Consider the following 18,018-nt stretch of genomic DNA (forward strand, 5'->3'; position numbering starts at 1 on the left):
ACTGACTTAAAACTTAAGCATCCAAATAATACATGTTTCTTCATTATATAGCTAATGTCATCCTGGGCCTGACTGATGACATCTGATGTCCTATTTGTATGGAATTGCTAACATTTTTCTCCTGTTAAGTAGATTTTAATGTGAAAATCTCATTTGATGTATATTGTATATATGCTCTAGTGTAAGGAACTTCCATTCACTGTGCCAGAAATACCCATGAGGAAAATCATTTAAAGATACAGTTGTATGTAGGTAATGTGTATGAAATAAAGGAAAAGTTATGAGAGTACATAAATGAACAATAGGATGCTTAAATGTATTTGATAAATAAAAGCATATAAATTGAATTTTAAAAATTTAAATGGCCTAAATGAAACTATATTGGCTTTGGTTAGAGTAAAGTGGGTTTGATTTCCACTTTTTTCACAGGCTGTGTAATATTTGAACAGCCCCAATGGCTACTTCAAGTATCAAATCCCACATCTATCATTAAAATACTTGACATCACAAAATTGATTTGATAATTAACTCTAAAAAGGCAACAGCATTAATATAGGTAATTGTGGCTACTTTATTCAACAGAATTATGATTATATATGTTTATATAATCCCAACTGCCGACATGCTCCAGGCCGCTTTTCTGGATGCTCGGGCCGAGTCTCACCCATGAGTGAAGTTCCACAGACCAGGTAATACGGAACTTTGTAACCCTGGACTCAAGGCTCAAGGGACCTGAAAACAGAGATCCTCTGTCTGCTTCCACCAATCTCCAGTGACCCAAGGGTCACACCCATAAGACCCACCCTTCTGGTGCTAGATAAATTCCTCATTGGCCAACCTCCACTACCCAACTGTCGCCATGCTCCAGGCCGCTTTCTGGACACATCATAAACACTTCCTACCCATTTTCCATCATTACCACACCACATTTGATGGGGTTCAAATATGAAGTGAACCATGGGAACGCCTATAATGGTGATTGGAGGCTGTCCTAAAAGCCTCTATCCCTCTCAGAGAGCCTGGCAAGCTACCGAGAGAGTATTCCACTCACAGGGCAGAGCCTGGCAAGCTACCCATAGCGTATTCGATATGCCAAAACCAGTAACAACTATGTCCCTCATTCCACTGACCCTGGAAGAGCCTCCAATATGGCAGCATTAAGAAAGATGAACAAGGAAAGGCTGATAAAATCTCAGGACTGATCTAGGCTGCCAAAATGAAGACTGGCTAAAATGACTGTTTGCACTTTTAACGCACTAATGCACGCTGGCATCGGAAGTATCCATCAAGGAACTGATGGTGCAACCACGGAAGATCAAGTACGACGTCATTGGATTGACCGAGACGAGAAAGCATCGAACACACTACGCTGTTTTCGACACAGGAGTAGAACTGTTCGTTGGAACATGTCATAGTAAAGGCGTCAGTGGTGTCAGTGTTGTGTCAACACAAACTTAGCCATGAGTATTGATTCATTTGAATGCCTAACAACCCAATCGGACGCTTATGTTTGAATAGACGTGGCTCATTGCCAGCAGTTTCGATCTTCTTCGTCTATGCACCAACATCCAACTACGATGAAGAAGAAATTGAGAAGTTCTACATGGATCTGGAGAAGTTCTATAAAGAAGACCACACCTTCTACAAGGTCATTGTCGGTGATTTTAACACCAAGATAGGACCTAAAAGGTCACCTGAAGAACTCCACATCAGGACCCATGACCTAGAATGGAACAAACAGGGTGAGAGACTGTTTGTGTTCATCATGTTCACCAAGGCCATCCAAGATAACTCGCAGTTCTAGAGGGCCGAATCTAAATGCTGGACATGGGAATCTCCTGGTGGACAGTTCCACAAAGAAATTGACCACATTATATTCAATCAACAGTTTTGCCTGACTTATGTCGCTGTTGTCCCAAAATTCCAAATGGTATCAGACCACCGTTTCCTTCATGTGAAATTCTACTTCATGGAGCAGGGAGAAGGGGCTGCAAAGTTTAAGAAGAGAACTCCCAGAATGACCACCAACTTGGAGCTTTTCAGCACTACTGAAGCAATATGGGAATATGCTGTCATTGAAAACATTGACAAGGAATACAATCAAATGGTTCAGCACCACCACGATTGTGTGAGGAATGCAGCGAGAGAAAGTCACAAAAAGTTGCCTGTCTTTGGAAACTCTCACTCTCATTTGCCAACGCGGACTGATGCGAACCTCAGGCAATCACAAGCTAATGTGTGAGCCTGCAAAACTGTGCAGAGAATTGATAAAGGAAGACCTCAAAGAGAGAAGAGCAACAGTGTTGTTCATTGTGTCAGAAGCTGGGAAAAGTATCCGCAACACCTGCCTTTCCTTCGCCAACTATAAGACCAAGATGATTGCCCTCTGACGTCTTGAGGGATCTATCACATTTTCCAGAAGGGCAATGGAAAAGGTTATCCACAACTTCTACTCGAGTCTCTGATAGCCACGTCCACCTGGCCACATGCCAAATTCCGCAGGATGGATAGTTCACCCTTCCAAAATCTGACATGCCATTGTGTCAGTAAAGTGTAGAGCAGCTATTTCAGACAAGGTGAGACCCAAACACCTGAAGAGTCTGCCGCCAATACTCATCAATACACTGGCTCAGCTCTTCACACACTACCTGTCCGAATGCAAGGTTCCTTCCCAGTGGAAAACCAGCAGGACCGTCCTGTTGTACAAGTAGGGAGACATCTACGACATTGGCAACTATCACCCGATCTGCCCATTGTCCGTCATCTACAAGTTATTCACTTGAGTCTTCCTGAATAGGATTGGCAGAATACTAGATGAAGGACAACCATGCAAGCAAGCCAGGCTCTAAAAAGGATTCAGTATGACCGACCATATCCAAATGGTAACCAAGCTCATTGAGGTTTTGCGAGAGTTCAAGATACTGCTCTGCCTAACGTTCAGTGATTTAAAGAAGGCCTTTCATTCTGTTGAGACTGAAGTGGTCATTGAATCCCTAGCTAAACAGGATGATCAAACTCAATACATCAGGATCATCTGTGAGCTGTATTACATATTCACCACCAGGAGCTCACCATTCTACTAAGCAGCGATCATCGACATAAAGAGAGGGGTTTGGCAGGGCGACACCATTTCACTGAAACTCTTCAGTGCCACCCTTGAGAACATCATGCGACAACTGGAATGGGAAGGAATGGGAGTGAAGTCAGAAGGTTGGCAACTATGCTACCTCCGCTTCACTGATGACATTGTTCTCATAGCCCCAATTATTAGCCAAGTGGCACAAATGCTGGCCAATGTAGACCATGATTGTGGAAAGGTCAGACTGCAGCTGAATCTCATGAAGACAATGTTCATGAGGAACAGACTAGTTTCCTGATGTTCCATTTGCCCTCAACGAAACAAACATCTCCGAATGCAGCAGTTATGTGTACCTAGGTTGAGAATTCAACATGACAAATGACCTGGCACCTGAACTGTGCAGGAGGAAGAGAGCAGTGTGGAACACCTTCAGGAGTGTTGAAGAAGTGGTTAGGAGAATGAAGAACCTCTAGCTCCGGGCATATCTTTTGACTCCACTGTTCTTCCTGCACTAACATACGCCTCAGAGACCTGGTCTCTATGCAAACAGGATGAGAATGCTATTCCGGTATCCCAAAGAGGAATCAAAAGAGCTATGTTTGGAGTATCATGTTTCACTCAAGTGAGAGAAGGAATCAGGAGTTCCAACCTCATTGACAATCAAGAATCAGGGATGCTGTCTCTTTGTCAAGGTGTCGAAAATCAGATGGGCCAGACACGTAATGCGATTTAGAGACGACTGCTGGACTAGAGCTGTTACCGATTGGATTCCATGGGTTGTCAAAAGGCCACATGGTCACCCACCTATGAGATGGTCAAACTTCTTCGTCAAGCCCCTCAATGAAGGGTTTGAGGCTCTTCGTGTTCCTGGAGCCAGTAGGCGCCAATTGGCTCCACTGGCATGTTACCAAGATTAGTGGAGTTGTTACTGGTGCCCACTCGAACAAACCGATGAACAACAGGATAACAAGTGACACAAGTGATATAATCCTTAATGTTTATTCATATGCATGAAGAATGTATAAAGGTACATGTACATATAAGTTCACACGTATTGATGTTTCTAGCTATTGATTTTCAGAGCAAAATAAAGGGTGACAAGTATAGTTCTGGTCTCCTGAGAGATGGCTCATGAAGCTAAAGCTCGTGCTTTGCATGGGGAACCTCAAGTTTGATGTCCAGTACTCCTGAGCTCTACTAGGGATTATGCTAGGAATAGATGTCCTGCATGGACTCCTGAGCTCTATTGTGGATTGTGCTAGGAGCAGCTGCCATGCATCACTGGGGACGTCACCAACTCCAGCCAAAATAAATATAGAGACTTTGGAGCTTTTTGGCAAGATATGACCAGGAGGAAGGAAGCCACATTTCTTCAGATGATCTTAGTAAAGAAAGTAAATTTGAGATTAATACTGATCAGAATTATAACACTTTTCTTTCATACAATTTCATTTAAAATGCAAGTAGAGGGCCAGAGATATGGCTCAAGAAAAGACAAGTGCCTTGCATGTGTGAGTCTCTGGGTCAATCCCTGATACCACATAGCTCAAGAGCACTGCAGGTATCGTTTGCATTAAACAGGGAAGGGAAGAGGAAAGAAAGGGGGGGGAATTAGATTGAAGAATATTTTTAATCATGTTTATTGCCACTAAAATTGAAATTGGAATAATAATGTGAAATACAGAAACTGAGTATAATAGGTGGAGAATATTTATGTACATACTTAATAATTACCTTGTTAAGATCAGAGGATCTTATACAAAGGGTGTAAAATTTTTCATTTGTACTAGTAGAAAAGTATCAAAGACTTATATTAACATCCTTAATATAGTTAATCTAAGTTATGAAGAAATATCTCTGTCAGTAATGTGAAAGATGAATTTAAAAATGGCAAAAGGCAGGGGAATCATGAATATCATTCCAAGTGCTAAGAAATTGCTTTTTATATCAGAAGGGTCAAACTGCTTCTGGAGAGAAACAATTTTTGACTAAAATGCTATTGCTCTCCCTGCCCCTTCCCCTGCATGTAAGAACTTCAGAAACCCAGATGATTGCTCCCTTAATAAATGCCCAAATAGCAGAGCTGGTGAAGATATGCCCAATAGGCAAGTGTTACAGAGCACACACATTATCGGTGAGCCTTTGGCTGACATTCCATTTCTACTTCATTTGATTATGTGAGCAATGTCAGGTAATTGCTTCCGTTTAATAGAAAAGTGCAAATAACATTGTCTTCACAGTTATTCTCTCTGGCTCTAAAGAGACTTTAACTCTTCTATGATACATTGTCTGTTAATGGTGTAGGACACTATTTGAGGAAGTTTGAGTATATTGATTTAGTTTTCAACTTTTTCTGTTTCACCGCTTAGGTAGACCGAAAGTTTGCCTCGAGCTATATGGTAAATGATATCTGCCCCCACTATATAATTCTATTTTGTGATGGAACAGTGAACCTAAATTACATAAAAATGAAAGATATTTAGCATTTTTAATTTCAGTTAACATCAGTAGATCTAATCTTAATAGATATAATCTTAAATATCTAATATACTAAATCTAATATACTGGAAGATTTTTATTTTATAGTATAGCTTGAACATGGTATGCAAGCCATTTTTATTTGGCTTAAATGTTCAACTTTACAGTGAAATACACCTGACCATTAACATCCACATGATTCAAAAATCATTCCTTGAAACATTGTGCCTGGGTCAGCAGCTCAACGAGATGGAGGGGTGCAGGAGGCCTGAGTTCAATCCCTGATACTTCGTAGCCCCCCCCCCCCCAAGTGCTGCTGGGCATGGCCTTGGAGTGCCCCAGAGCACTGTTCCTGAGAAACACATATTTGGGCCTGGGAATTACTCTCAGGATTGCACCATTGGTCAGAGAAACTTGGATTGGTCACCACCAGCCCTTCTGAGCACTGCTTGTAGCATTTGGGAATTTTGTGTCTTCATGACGAATTGATTATGTTACTTCCTTTGAAAAATCTCCTTTAACTTTCTCTTTAAAATTTTCCTTAATCATTCCATAACCTCCTTTGAAAACCTCCGATAATGTTCCTTGTTTTGCAGTGTGCTTTGATATTAATATCACCCTGCCAATTTTGTGTAAATCGTGCACTTCATATCTTTTGTAATCATTTGCTTCTGACCTATCTCTACTGTCATACTTAAGATGATTCCATATAGATAGATTGTTTGAGTTGGATTTGTTTTTTCAGTCTGACCACATCAGTGGGGCTCATTTAATACAATTAACAAACAACATTAATTAGTAGTAAAAAACAAAGTTTATACTTTGTTCACAGTCTGGTATTTTTTCCTTTAGTGCCATTTTTCTGCTCCAGGTTCCCATTCAGAGGACCCATGTTACATTTACCAACTTTTTTTGAAGCAAGGGAGGTTGGGGAAAGTCACAGGCAGTCATGCTGAGAGCTTACTCTTGGCTCTACATTCAGGGATTTCTCTAGGTTTGGGGGTCTACATGTAATGCCAGGGAGTTGGAGGGTAGGGGGTGCTTAAAGCTGGGTAGGTTCATCCAAGGCAAACACCTTACCTGCTGTACTCACTTTCCAGGGCCTTTCCTCTTAACTGTGAGAATTGCTTCAACTCTATTTTTTTTTAAATCCTTGATTTTGTTGCTGCTGTTTTGTTTCATTTGAGGCTACACTTTGCTATGCTTCAGGGTTACTCTGGTCACTGTACTCAGGGATCACTCCTAGGCTCAGGGACCATATGTGGTGCTAAGAATGGTCGACCGTATGCAAGGTGAACATCTTGCATACTGCACTGTCTCTTCAGAAACTATCCTTAATGATTTTAAGGAACAGTGATCCATGTAAATATATTAGATGCCTCTTGATTTCAAATTTCTCTAATGATTATACTTAGATTTATATTTTTGCAGTGGAAAACTCTAGATATTAAAAAAATCTTTGATTTTATATATATACACACATATATATGCTACATATTATAAGTATGATATATAAATGTTGATATTGAGTATCTATTTGTCTTTTTACATAAACAATTAAACAGATACATATACTTACATATATATCTTGAAATTTTGTAGCACTTCAAATGTGCTCTCAACTATTGGCATTGGAAAGAAATTCACAGTCATACTGGCCCAGAAACATTAAATGCTTTTTTTTTCATTTGTACAGAGGTAATACACTGTGTTAAATATAAAAATTTTCTCTCATGGATTTATTACTGAAACAGAAATTCCTTTGAAAAACAGAAATAAAAGAAAATATCTGAATGATGTACTCTTTGCCATATTTTACCACTCTAAATTAGCCCCATCCTTTCTATACTGTGCTCTAGAAGGAAGTGTTTAGAATTCTTTAGAATGCAGCCCATTTTTTAAGAGCAAATTGTCACTTTGTGTCAGTATAGACTCAATAGCTTTTGTACTGGCTGTAATGCAATCATATTTATTCACAAACTTTTTCAGCATAGGCCACTGGGAGCTCTTTCTGTTATATCCTTTGTCCTTTAACAAATGTCATGGTGAATGCAGTGTGTGCTGAACATTTCCTGTCTTACTGGCACTATAAAACGTCCCCAGTTCATCTATTATATTCCCCACCTAAGTCTTAAGTTAGACTTTTCTCCAGAGAGAGATATTTGAAAGAATGATTTTTGAAAACAGTGTGCTGGAATAGGTGAGCTCATTCTAATTGAGTGCCCATCAGTATTTGAGCCCTTTGATCTGACAGATCAATGGAATGAGTGTTTATACTTACCCATGCTTATACTCATATATCTATGAATTTTTATTTTGATGATAAAATGTGCTGAATTAAATTTTTAAAAATTCCTTATGATTCTCCTAACTTGAGTCCATCATCATCATCATCTAGGTCATGTGATCCCCCTCTTTCGGCTTATGTATAAAATTTCACTCAAAGAATGGGCAACTTGGCTTCTACCTTTTGCGGTCAATTAATTTGGTCATGATCATCATTCATATTATCAGTTTCAGAATCATCAAAATGTAGTCTTCTCTGTAAGGATATTATACATTATTTCACATAAAGTTCCGTTGGATTATGTTTATACTCTTTTCCAAAAATCACTTTTGCAGCATTTTGTTCTATAACCCCATTCTGTGAATTTGTCTCATATATTTTCATACTCTGTTTCTTTATGCAGTCCCATGAACTTTTAAGTTATTAAAAGTCCTGTTCTCATTAAGGTGCATTCTTGGGGCTGTGAATTACTATGCATCTTAGCAATGTTGTTTCATATATCCACAGTTAAAGTATCGCATAGAAGAGTTGTTCCAGCCTGAAAGTTCCCCTGTGCCAGAAATTCTCAATGCTGCCTTGCTTTTTCCAACCCCACAGCAACCACTGACCTTTTTACTTTCTTTATTTTTGATCTTTCCAGAATGCCTTATAAATTGAATCCTATAGTGTGTAGCCTTTTCAAAGTGGATTATTTCCCTTAGCAATAGGTATCTAAAGTTCACCTCTCTTTTCATGGTTTGCCAGCTTGTTTCTCTTGATTTTGTATGCACCATAGTTCATAGTTTACTGAACACCTATTAAAAGATAGCTTGACTGCTACTAGTTCATGCAATTATGAAAAAAGCCACCCTAAATTTTTGCATGCATGTTTTGATTCAGATAAATTTTAAAGTCACTTAGACTTTAAAAGTCCTCTATCTTTGGCCAGATGGTAAACCTATATTGAACTTTACAAGAAACCAATCAACTCTCTTCCAAAATCACAGCACCAGTTTGCATTCTACTCTTAATCTGAAAGCTTTTTGCTCTCCCTGTTTATATCCACCAGCATTGGTGCTATTCATTTACTTGTATTTGAGCTATCCTAATAAACGTGCAGTGCTAACTCACTGTTATGGTTTTTAAATTTTATTTTATTGAATCACTGTGAGGTAGTTACAAGCTTTCATGTTTGGGTTACAATCTCACAGTGATCAAACACCCATCCTTCCACCAGTGCATATTCCCCAACACCAATAACCCTGGTATATCTCATTTTCCCACCATCCCCCTGCCTCCATGGCAAATAATATTCCCCATAATCTCTCTCTACTTTTGGGCATTATGGCTAGCAACACAGACACTGAGAGGTCATCATGTTTGGTCCATTATCTACTTTTGGCATGCATCTCCCATCCCAACTGGTTCCTCCAGCCATCATTTTCTTAGTGATCCCTTCTCTATTCCATCTGCCTTCTCCCCTCCGCTCATGAAGCCGGCTTCCAGCTATGGGGTAATACCCCTGGCCCTTGTATCTACTGTCCCTGGGTGTCAGCCTCATGTGATGTTATTCTATACTCCACAAATGAGTGCAGTCCCTCTATGCCTGTCCTTCTCTCTCTGACTCATTTCACTTAGCATGATACTCTCCATGTCTTATCCATTTATAAGCAAACTTCATGGCTTCATCTTTCCTAACAGCTGCATAGTATTCCATTGTGTAGATGTACTAAAGTTTCTTCAACCAGTCATCTATTTTAGGGCACTCAGGTTCTTTCCATATTTTGGCTATTTTGAATAATGCTGCAATGAATATATAGGTGCAGATGTCATTTATACTGTACTTTTTTGCATCCTCGGGATATATTCCCAGAAGTGGTATTGTGGGTTCATATGGAAACTCAATTTCTAGTTTTTGAAGGACTGTCCATATTGTTTTCCAGAATGGCTGGACCAGTTGACATTCCAACCAACAGTGAAAGAGCATCCCTTTACCCCTCCACATCCATGCCAGCACTGGTTGCTTTTGTTCTTTTTTTTTTTTTTTATTGAATCACTATGTGAAGAGTTACAAAGCTTTCAGGCTTAAGTCTCAGTCATACAGTGATCGAACACCCATCCCTTTCACCAGTGCATATGTTCCACCACCAAAAAGCCCAGTATACCTTCCAACCCACCGCCCCCCCTACCACCACCCCTGCCTTTGTGACTGATGATTTTCGCTTTACTTTCTCTTTACTTTGATTGCATTATTGCATTTAATATTTCAACAGGAAACTCACTATTATTATTTGTAATTTTCCTCTAACAATCAGACCTGATGAAAAGGCAGCATTTGATAATTAGTTTTCCGTTGCTGAGAATAAAGAGCATATGAGGTCGGTTTTGGATTTCTGGTATTTTAGTAACTAAGTCCAGAGAAATTTCTGCCAGAAGTCGCATCATTGCAAACTTCTACCATTGTTTAGTGGGACTTATAAGCTGTCGGTCGCCATGCTGCCACCAGGGAAAGAAAAAGCCGAGAGAGAAAAATATTTCCCCTCCCTTGGCGGCATGGTGCTGTAGCTTAGTTCACAGTCTACAGTCATTTCTGTAAGAAGATGCTGGTGCCGAAAGTAGTGGGCCTCCAGGATCATGGGCATTGAGCAATGGAGAGGCCGCACATGTGTGACCCCTCGGGTCAAATCTGGGCGGAGAGGGTGCTTTTGTTCTTTTGAATGTGTACCAGTCTCTGTGGTGTGAGGTGATACCTCATTGTTGTCTTAATTTGCATCTCCCTGATGAATAGCAATGTGGAGCATTTTTTTAAGGTGCCTTTTGGCCATTTGTATTTCTTTTTTTTGAGAAAATTTCTGTTCATTTCTTCTCCCCATTTTTTGATGGGGTTGGAAGTTTTTTTCTTATACAATTCTACTAGTGTCATGTATATCCTGGATATTAATCCTTTATCAGATGGATATTGGGTAAATATTCTTTCCCATTCTGTGGGCTCTTTCTGTATTTTGGTCACTGTTTCTTTTGAAGTGCAGAAGCTTCTTGGTTTGATGTAGTCTCATTTGTTTATGTTTGCTTCCACTTGCATAATCAGTGCTGTTTCATCCTTAAAGATGCTTTTAACTTCAATGTCATGGAGAGTTCTGCCTACATTTTTTTCTATGTACCTTATAGATTCATGTCTGATACTGAGGTCTTTAACACACTTTGATCTGACTTTTATGCCTGGCATTAGACAGAGGTCAGAGTTCATTTTTTTTGCAGATAGCTATCCAGTTTTCTCAGCATCACTTGTTGAAGAGGCTTTTCTTGTTCCACTTCACATTTCTTGCTCCTTTGTCAAAGATTAAGTGCCCCTATATTTGGGGGTCTATGACAGGATATTCAACTCTGTTCTATTGGTCTGCAGGTCTGTTTTTATCCCAATACCATGCTGTTTTAATTACTACTGCTTTGTAGTAGAGTTTGAAGTTGGGGAAGGTGGCACCACCCATCTTATTTTTTCCAAGGATTGGTAAGCTGTTCGTGGGAGCTTATTGTTCTATATAAATTTCAGGAGTGTCTTGTCTATTTCTTTGAAAACTCTCATGAGTATCCTGATAGGGACCGCATTAAATTTGTATACTGCTTTGGGCAATATTGCCATTTTGATCATGTTAATTCTCCCTATCCATGAGCAGGGGATGTGTTTCCATTTCCTAGTATCCTCCTTTATTTCTTGAAGTATTATTTTGTAATTTTCCTTGTATAGGTCCTTCACCTCTTAAATTAAGCTGATTCCAAGTTACTTGATTTTCTGAGGTGCTATTGTGAACAGGATTGTTTTTTAATGTCTCTTTATTCTCTTTCATTATTTGTATATAAGAAAGCCATGGTCTTTTGAGTGTTGATTTTGTATCCTGCCACTTTGCTATATCAATCTACTGTTTCTAGGAGTTTTTCTGTAGAGTCTTTAGGGTTTTCCAAGTATAGTATCATATCATCTGCAAATAGTGATAATTTGACCTCTTCCTTTCCTATCTGTATGCCCTTGATATCTTTTTCTTGTCTAACTGTTATGGCCAGGACTTCCAGTACTATATTGAATAGGAGTGGCGAAAGCTGGCAACCTTGCCTTTGCTTGATTTTAGAGGGAAGGTTTTTAGTTTTTCCCCATTGAGAATGATACTTGCCATGGGCTTTTGGTAGATAGCTTTGGCTATATTGAGGAAAGTTTCTTCGATGCTCATTTTGCTGACAATTTTCATCATAAACGGGTGCTGAATCTTGTCAAATGCTTTCTCTGCATCTATTGATATGATCATGTGGTTTTTATTATTTCTCTTATTAATATGATGGATTATGTTGATTGACTTGCGAATGTTAAAGCATCCTTGCATCCCTGGGATGATTCCTACTTGGTCATGTTGTATGATCTTTTTGATGAGTTGTTGGATTCTATTTGCTAATATTTTGTTGAGGATCTGTGCATCTGTGTTCATCAGGGATATTGGTCTGTAATTCTCTTTCTTTGTGGTATCTTTGTCTGCTTTTGGTATCCGGGTGATATTTGCTTCATAGAAACTGTTTTTGATACTTCAATTTCTTGGAAAAGCTTAAAGAGGATTGTGAGTAAGTTCTCTTTAAAGGTTTGGAAAAATTCACTAGTGAATCCATCTGGACCAGGACTTTTGTGCTTGGGGAGACTTTTTATTACCGTTTAAATTTCCTTGATGGTGATGGGGCTGGAGTGATAGTACAGTGGGTAGGACATTTGCCTTGCACGCGGCTGACCCATGTTTGATTCCCAGCATCCCATATGGTCCCCTGAGCACCGCCAGGGGTAATTTCTGAGTGCAGAGCCAGGAATAACCCCTGTGCATTGCCGGGTGTGACCCAAAAAGTAAATTAGTAAGTAAGTAAGTAAGTAAGTAAATAAATAAATAAATAAATAAATAAATAAATTTCCTTGATGGTGATAGGTCTGTTCAGGTATTCCAGGTCATCTTGGTTCAGCCTTGGGAGGCTATAGGAGGAATTTATCCATTTCCTCGAGGTTTTAGTGTTTTGTGGTATAAAGATTCTCAAATGTCCTTCTTTTAATTTCTGATTCAGTGCATTAGGGTTTTTTCTCTCCCTTTTTTTTCTGAGTCTTGCTAGACATTTATCGATCTTGTTTATTTTCTCAAAAAACCAGCTCTTGGTTTCATTGATCTTTCGGATTGTTCTTTGGGTTTCCATCTCATTAATTCCTGCTCTGAGTTTTATTATTTCCTTCCTCCTGTTTGGATTGGGCTCCTTTTGTTGGCCATTCTCCAAGCTCTTAAGCTGTGAGGCTAGTTTACTTATGTGGGCTCGTCCGTCCTTCCTGAGGAATGCTTGTAGAGCTATAAACTTTCCTCGTAACACAGCTTTTTCTGTGTCCCAAAAGTTTGGTAACTCATGTCTTCATTTTTGTTCATTTCAAGGAATCTTTTGATTTCCTCTTTGATTTCCTTTCTATGCCATTCATTGTCCAATAGTGAGCTGTTTAATTCTTTGGTGTTTGATTTCATTTTCTGTTTGTGTGTGTGATTTATTTCTAATTTCAGTACATCATGGTCTGAGAAGATCGTTGATACAATCTCTATCTTCTTAGTTTTATGGAGGTATATTTTGTGGCTCAGCATAAACTCACTGTTATTTTAGTTTATAATTTTCCAATATGAAATGACATTGAACAACCTTTCATATGACTATTTTCCATCTACATATTCTTTGGGGTGAGGTTTCTGTTTAGAAGATTTTTCCCTTCCTTCTCATCCCTTCTTTATTGCTGCAGTAACTTGGCATTGTATATATGCCTCAGTTTAGTACTTGCATGCCTGAGTTGTGGTGCTCCTGAGGGACTTACAGTGGTGTTCTCATTTCTGCTCACCAGTCGCCACACTTTCTGACTGTGATACTCACATCATTTACTTTCCGTGATCATATATATCTGAAGTGGTTCAGCTAAAATCACTTCCAGCACTAGATATCACACACAGCAGAATCGCCACAAAGAAACTGAGCCACTGGGACCATGTCTGAGCATAGGGTGGCACAAGGGAACAATTTTGTAGTCTTACAAGTAAGCCCCTGAGCTACACTAAGAACCCCTGTTCAGATGTTTGGATTGATTTTTTTTTTCCTGCTGATTGATGTTTAAGCAGTGTAAGATATCATTGGTTTGTCCTTTCTCCCTTGTCACAAAGAGTTTGGGTTTATCTGGCAATAATCTCTAAACATTTTAAGACAACATTGGTATGTCCTGTTCTCCTTGCCACAAGGAGCTTAGGTATATTGGGAGCATCAAAGTGCTCCCGAGTCACTCCCATTTCTTTGTCTATCTGTAACCACTTCTATGCTCTCTTCCCCAACCAGTTAATCAGCTTTCCCCCCTAATCAGACTCTTAATTTGTAAGGTCAGACCTTTCTAGGACACTGAACTTGTATTGTAAGTTAATATTGCCTTTCTCCTCTCTTTATGTCTTTTGAATAGTTTACTTTAAAGCAATGTCCTTTTTGTATGGACAAAGAAAGACAGTTGTTAATATGCTTTTGTAACATGGGATTTAATTGGCTTTGAATATTATTCCCTCCCGGCATCTTATTTATTGACTTAAGCCTCAACTGCCCTTACTTCCTAGCACCCCCAAAAGCAGGTTCCCGTTAAGGGACAGAACAGACCCAGGGCAAGTGGTGAGTTATGTGCTACCCTGCATCGAGATGGGCCTGGTCAAAGTGCCTAATGCTTAACTATAAGCTAAGAGCTTGGTCATGGACAAATGCTGTCATGATCCAAAAGCAATGATGAGACTAGGACCCTGCTAGGGATAGGAAAGACTAATCTGGCCTGAGCACTGTAGTCTGAGATTGAGATGACCCCAGGAGGGCAATTTTATAAGCTTAATGCATCTCTTGCTGTGTCCATACAAAATATTATTATTATGAATGCTTATATGTTAGTTGGACAAGGAGAGGAGAAACACACCCATGGGACTCTGGTCTTGGCCAGGTGTCCTGCTGAAAGAGAATCTGTCCTAGGGCCTGGAGCAGTAGCACAGCGGGTAGGGCATTTGCCTTGCACGTGGCCAACCCCGGTTAAATTCCCAGCATCCCATATGGTCCCCCAAGCACCGTCAAAGGTAATCCCTCAGTGTAGAGCCAGGAGTATCCCCTGTGCATTGCCGGGTGTGACCCAAAAAGAAAAAAAAAAAGAGAGAATCTTTCCTAGAAGAAGCATCCCCTGAGGGAAAGAATTCTACCCCTATTAATTGTGTCCATACCTATGTGTAAGCCCCAACCCCTCATACTGGGAGGTTTAACTAGGCTGTAAGAGTGGCTGGGGGCCAGTCCCAGTGCCAGATCTGGAAAAACTAGATCCAGATCCAGAGAAGGAGAATGAAGTAGCATGGGGGAAGGAAGAAGCAGGGAGAGAGACAGAATGTATAGAAAGGATATTGGAATAAAATGCAACTGAGACCAACCAATTTGGCCTTCCTTCCTTCCTTCGCCTGCCTCATCATCACCATCAACCTCCCCGGGGTTGGGGAAGCAGCTGGAGACTACCGAACACGGGCAGCGGGAAAGATACAGAGCCGCTGCCCTGTGCCTAGTGTGGTGCCCCCTTCCTTTTTGTGTGTTTACACAAGCAGTATATTTTGTACTTAATTCCTTTGTAAGATGTTTTCCAAAAATACTGTCTCATACTTTGGCTTGTCTCCTCAGTGTTTTCTGATTTGATCTTATTTTCTTTGCTGATATCATGGACTATTGTGAAACATTTGCTTCTTTGTGTACCTCTGCCCTTGTTGCAGATTCAGATAATATATTTTTAAAATTCTTTTTCAAATTTTACTTTTTACTTTTTATTTTTATTGACCTATTGGATTGTAGTGAAGTTGTAAATTTCATAAGAACTAAATCATTGGTTTATTATAGAACTTCAAGGATTTAGTTAATAACTTTATACATGTATGTATGTACATGTACATATATATATATACACACACATGTATTATTGACATCACTCATCTATCCCCAAATTTCCAGTGCCATATCCCACAAAGCCACCTTTTACTCAATACTCTCACCATTACTCCACCCCACCCTGCCCAATAACCATAGTTTTAACTAAGTCTAGAAGTTCTTTTCATTGTTTCTTGACAGTTCATTTGATCTATTAATTCATAAGAATATGAGTTTCACATGAGTGAAGCCATCTGATAATTATCTTTTACTTCCTTGCTTTGCTTATTTAATTTAATTAGTGGAATCATCCTAAAAGCCATTATTTTTCCCCAAGGGCAGGATTTTATTTTTTTTATCCCAGATTATTGTTCCATTGGCTACATACCAATGTATACCAGTTTCTTCTGTGCCCAACCAGCTGTTGAACATTCAGGCTGATCACACCTTTAGGATAATGGACAGATATTTTCGACTGGTACTCCGTGAAGGCTATACATGACATCAGAACATCTGAGATCTTCTCATAAACTTTCAGTCTTGGTGATGTCTTATGCATGTGACCCTCACTATTATCTTTTCAGCATATATTCCCCCTCTTTTATGTTGCTGCCCATGAAACAGCTGATGGTCTGAAACAGGGTGGCCTTGTCTTTCCCTAAGTAACAGACTTTTAAAATTCGAATCAGTGTAAGATAATGGCAATGCACTAGAGAGATAGTACAAAATTAAGGCACTTACATTATCGCTGACCTGGGTTTGGTCCCTGGCACTGCATATGGTCCTGTGAGCACAGCAGGAACTGATTCCTGAGCCAGGAGTAAGCCCTGAGAACTGCTGGGTGTGATCCAGTCCTACCCACCCCCTCTAAGAGATGGACATCTTGTCACTCCTTTAAATGTGAAATTGTTCGTACTTCTCAGTCTCTGGAACTTTACCTGCTGATGGCCTGGAAGAGGTTCATTTTTGTTTGTTTTTCCATTCCCCTGTGACAGAAACTTTTTAATTTGGAAGAGAGAAGGGAAAGAACTGGGTATCTTGCCTGTGTATTAACAACATTCCATTATCTCTGCATATCTGTGCCTCTGCAGGTTTTCTGCCATGCCTATAAAAGTGTATTTATGCCATGGAGACCGTTGAAAAATTTCCAGTGAGTAGTTAAAAAAATCAACACTTCTTTTGTACTAGGATCTCAGAAGAAAATCTAAACTGTCCTGCAATAATCTACACACATACACTAAAAATTCACTTAAACCGTAGTGAACTTTTTGCTTTTACACATTTTTATGAAGGATGCCACCTTTTCTTCTTGTGCTCATTTTCGAATTAAACACTGCCTGTGTCTTTTCTTTGCCCAGAGTAGATGAGCATCTTGATAATTCAATACCTATGGGTATGATGTCAGCTTTCTGATGGAAACCCAAACAACCAGATCTTGTTAGAGTATCTGCCATGACTTCTTACTGTGCATGCAGCATCACTTAATAAATTTCTGCATTCTCAAGGAAAACAGAACTTTTTATATAACTTCATGGATCATGTACTAGGATGTCATTAGTTTGGAGATGATTTAAATTTTGTTTGAAATGTGGTGTACAAATTGTATACTTTGGATGGGAGTTTAAAAGGCAATATTAAAGGTATAAAGGGAGCTGTGCATGTTTATTTATGTGTTTACATACATTCCAATATACCAGATGTTCTCAAAGTAACTTGTAATAGCATATCTTAAAAAAAAAAGAAGAAATCCTGCTCTGGAAATCTTATTTTAAGTGAAAAATCAAGAAGTTCATGCGTACTAGCATTTGAGGCTACGGCTGTCTTTCTGCATTGTTCTAGAATCTCTTGATAAAAGAGTGGGGGCCACATGGCCCCCATTGAAATATAGTTATCTATACTACAGGTAGATATGTAACAGGACACATATTGGTGATAGTTATTTTGATGACTATGTTAGTGTGATTTGAAAACAGAATATATATACACATTTTTGCAATGAAACAAATAACTGTCTTAATGCATGTCTGTATTTGCAAAAATGCAGGAATATGCGAAAAAAAGATTTGAATGGGGAAATTTACCTAAACTTTAAGCACATTTAAAGTATTGTTGCCTGAGGAAAACACACAGGGGTCAGAGCAATAGTAAAGCCAGAGAATAGTACAATCGATAGAGTGCTTGCCTTGCATGCACTATCCCAGGTTCGAGCCCCAGAATCCCATTTGATCCCTTC

This window comes from Sorex araneus, chromosome 6 (assembly GCF_027595985.1).
Source record: "Sorex araneus isolate mSorAra2 chromosome 6, mSorAra2.pri, whole genome shotgun sequence".
In the NCBI taxonomy this organism is placed as follows: domain Eukaryota; kingdom Metazoa; phylum Chordata; class Mammalia; order Eulipotyphla; family Soricidae; genus Sorex; species Sorex araneus.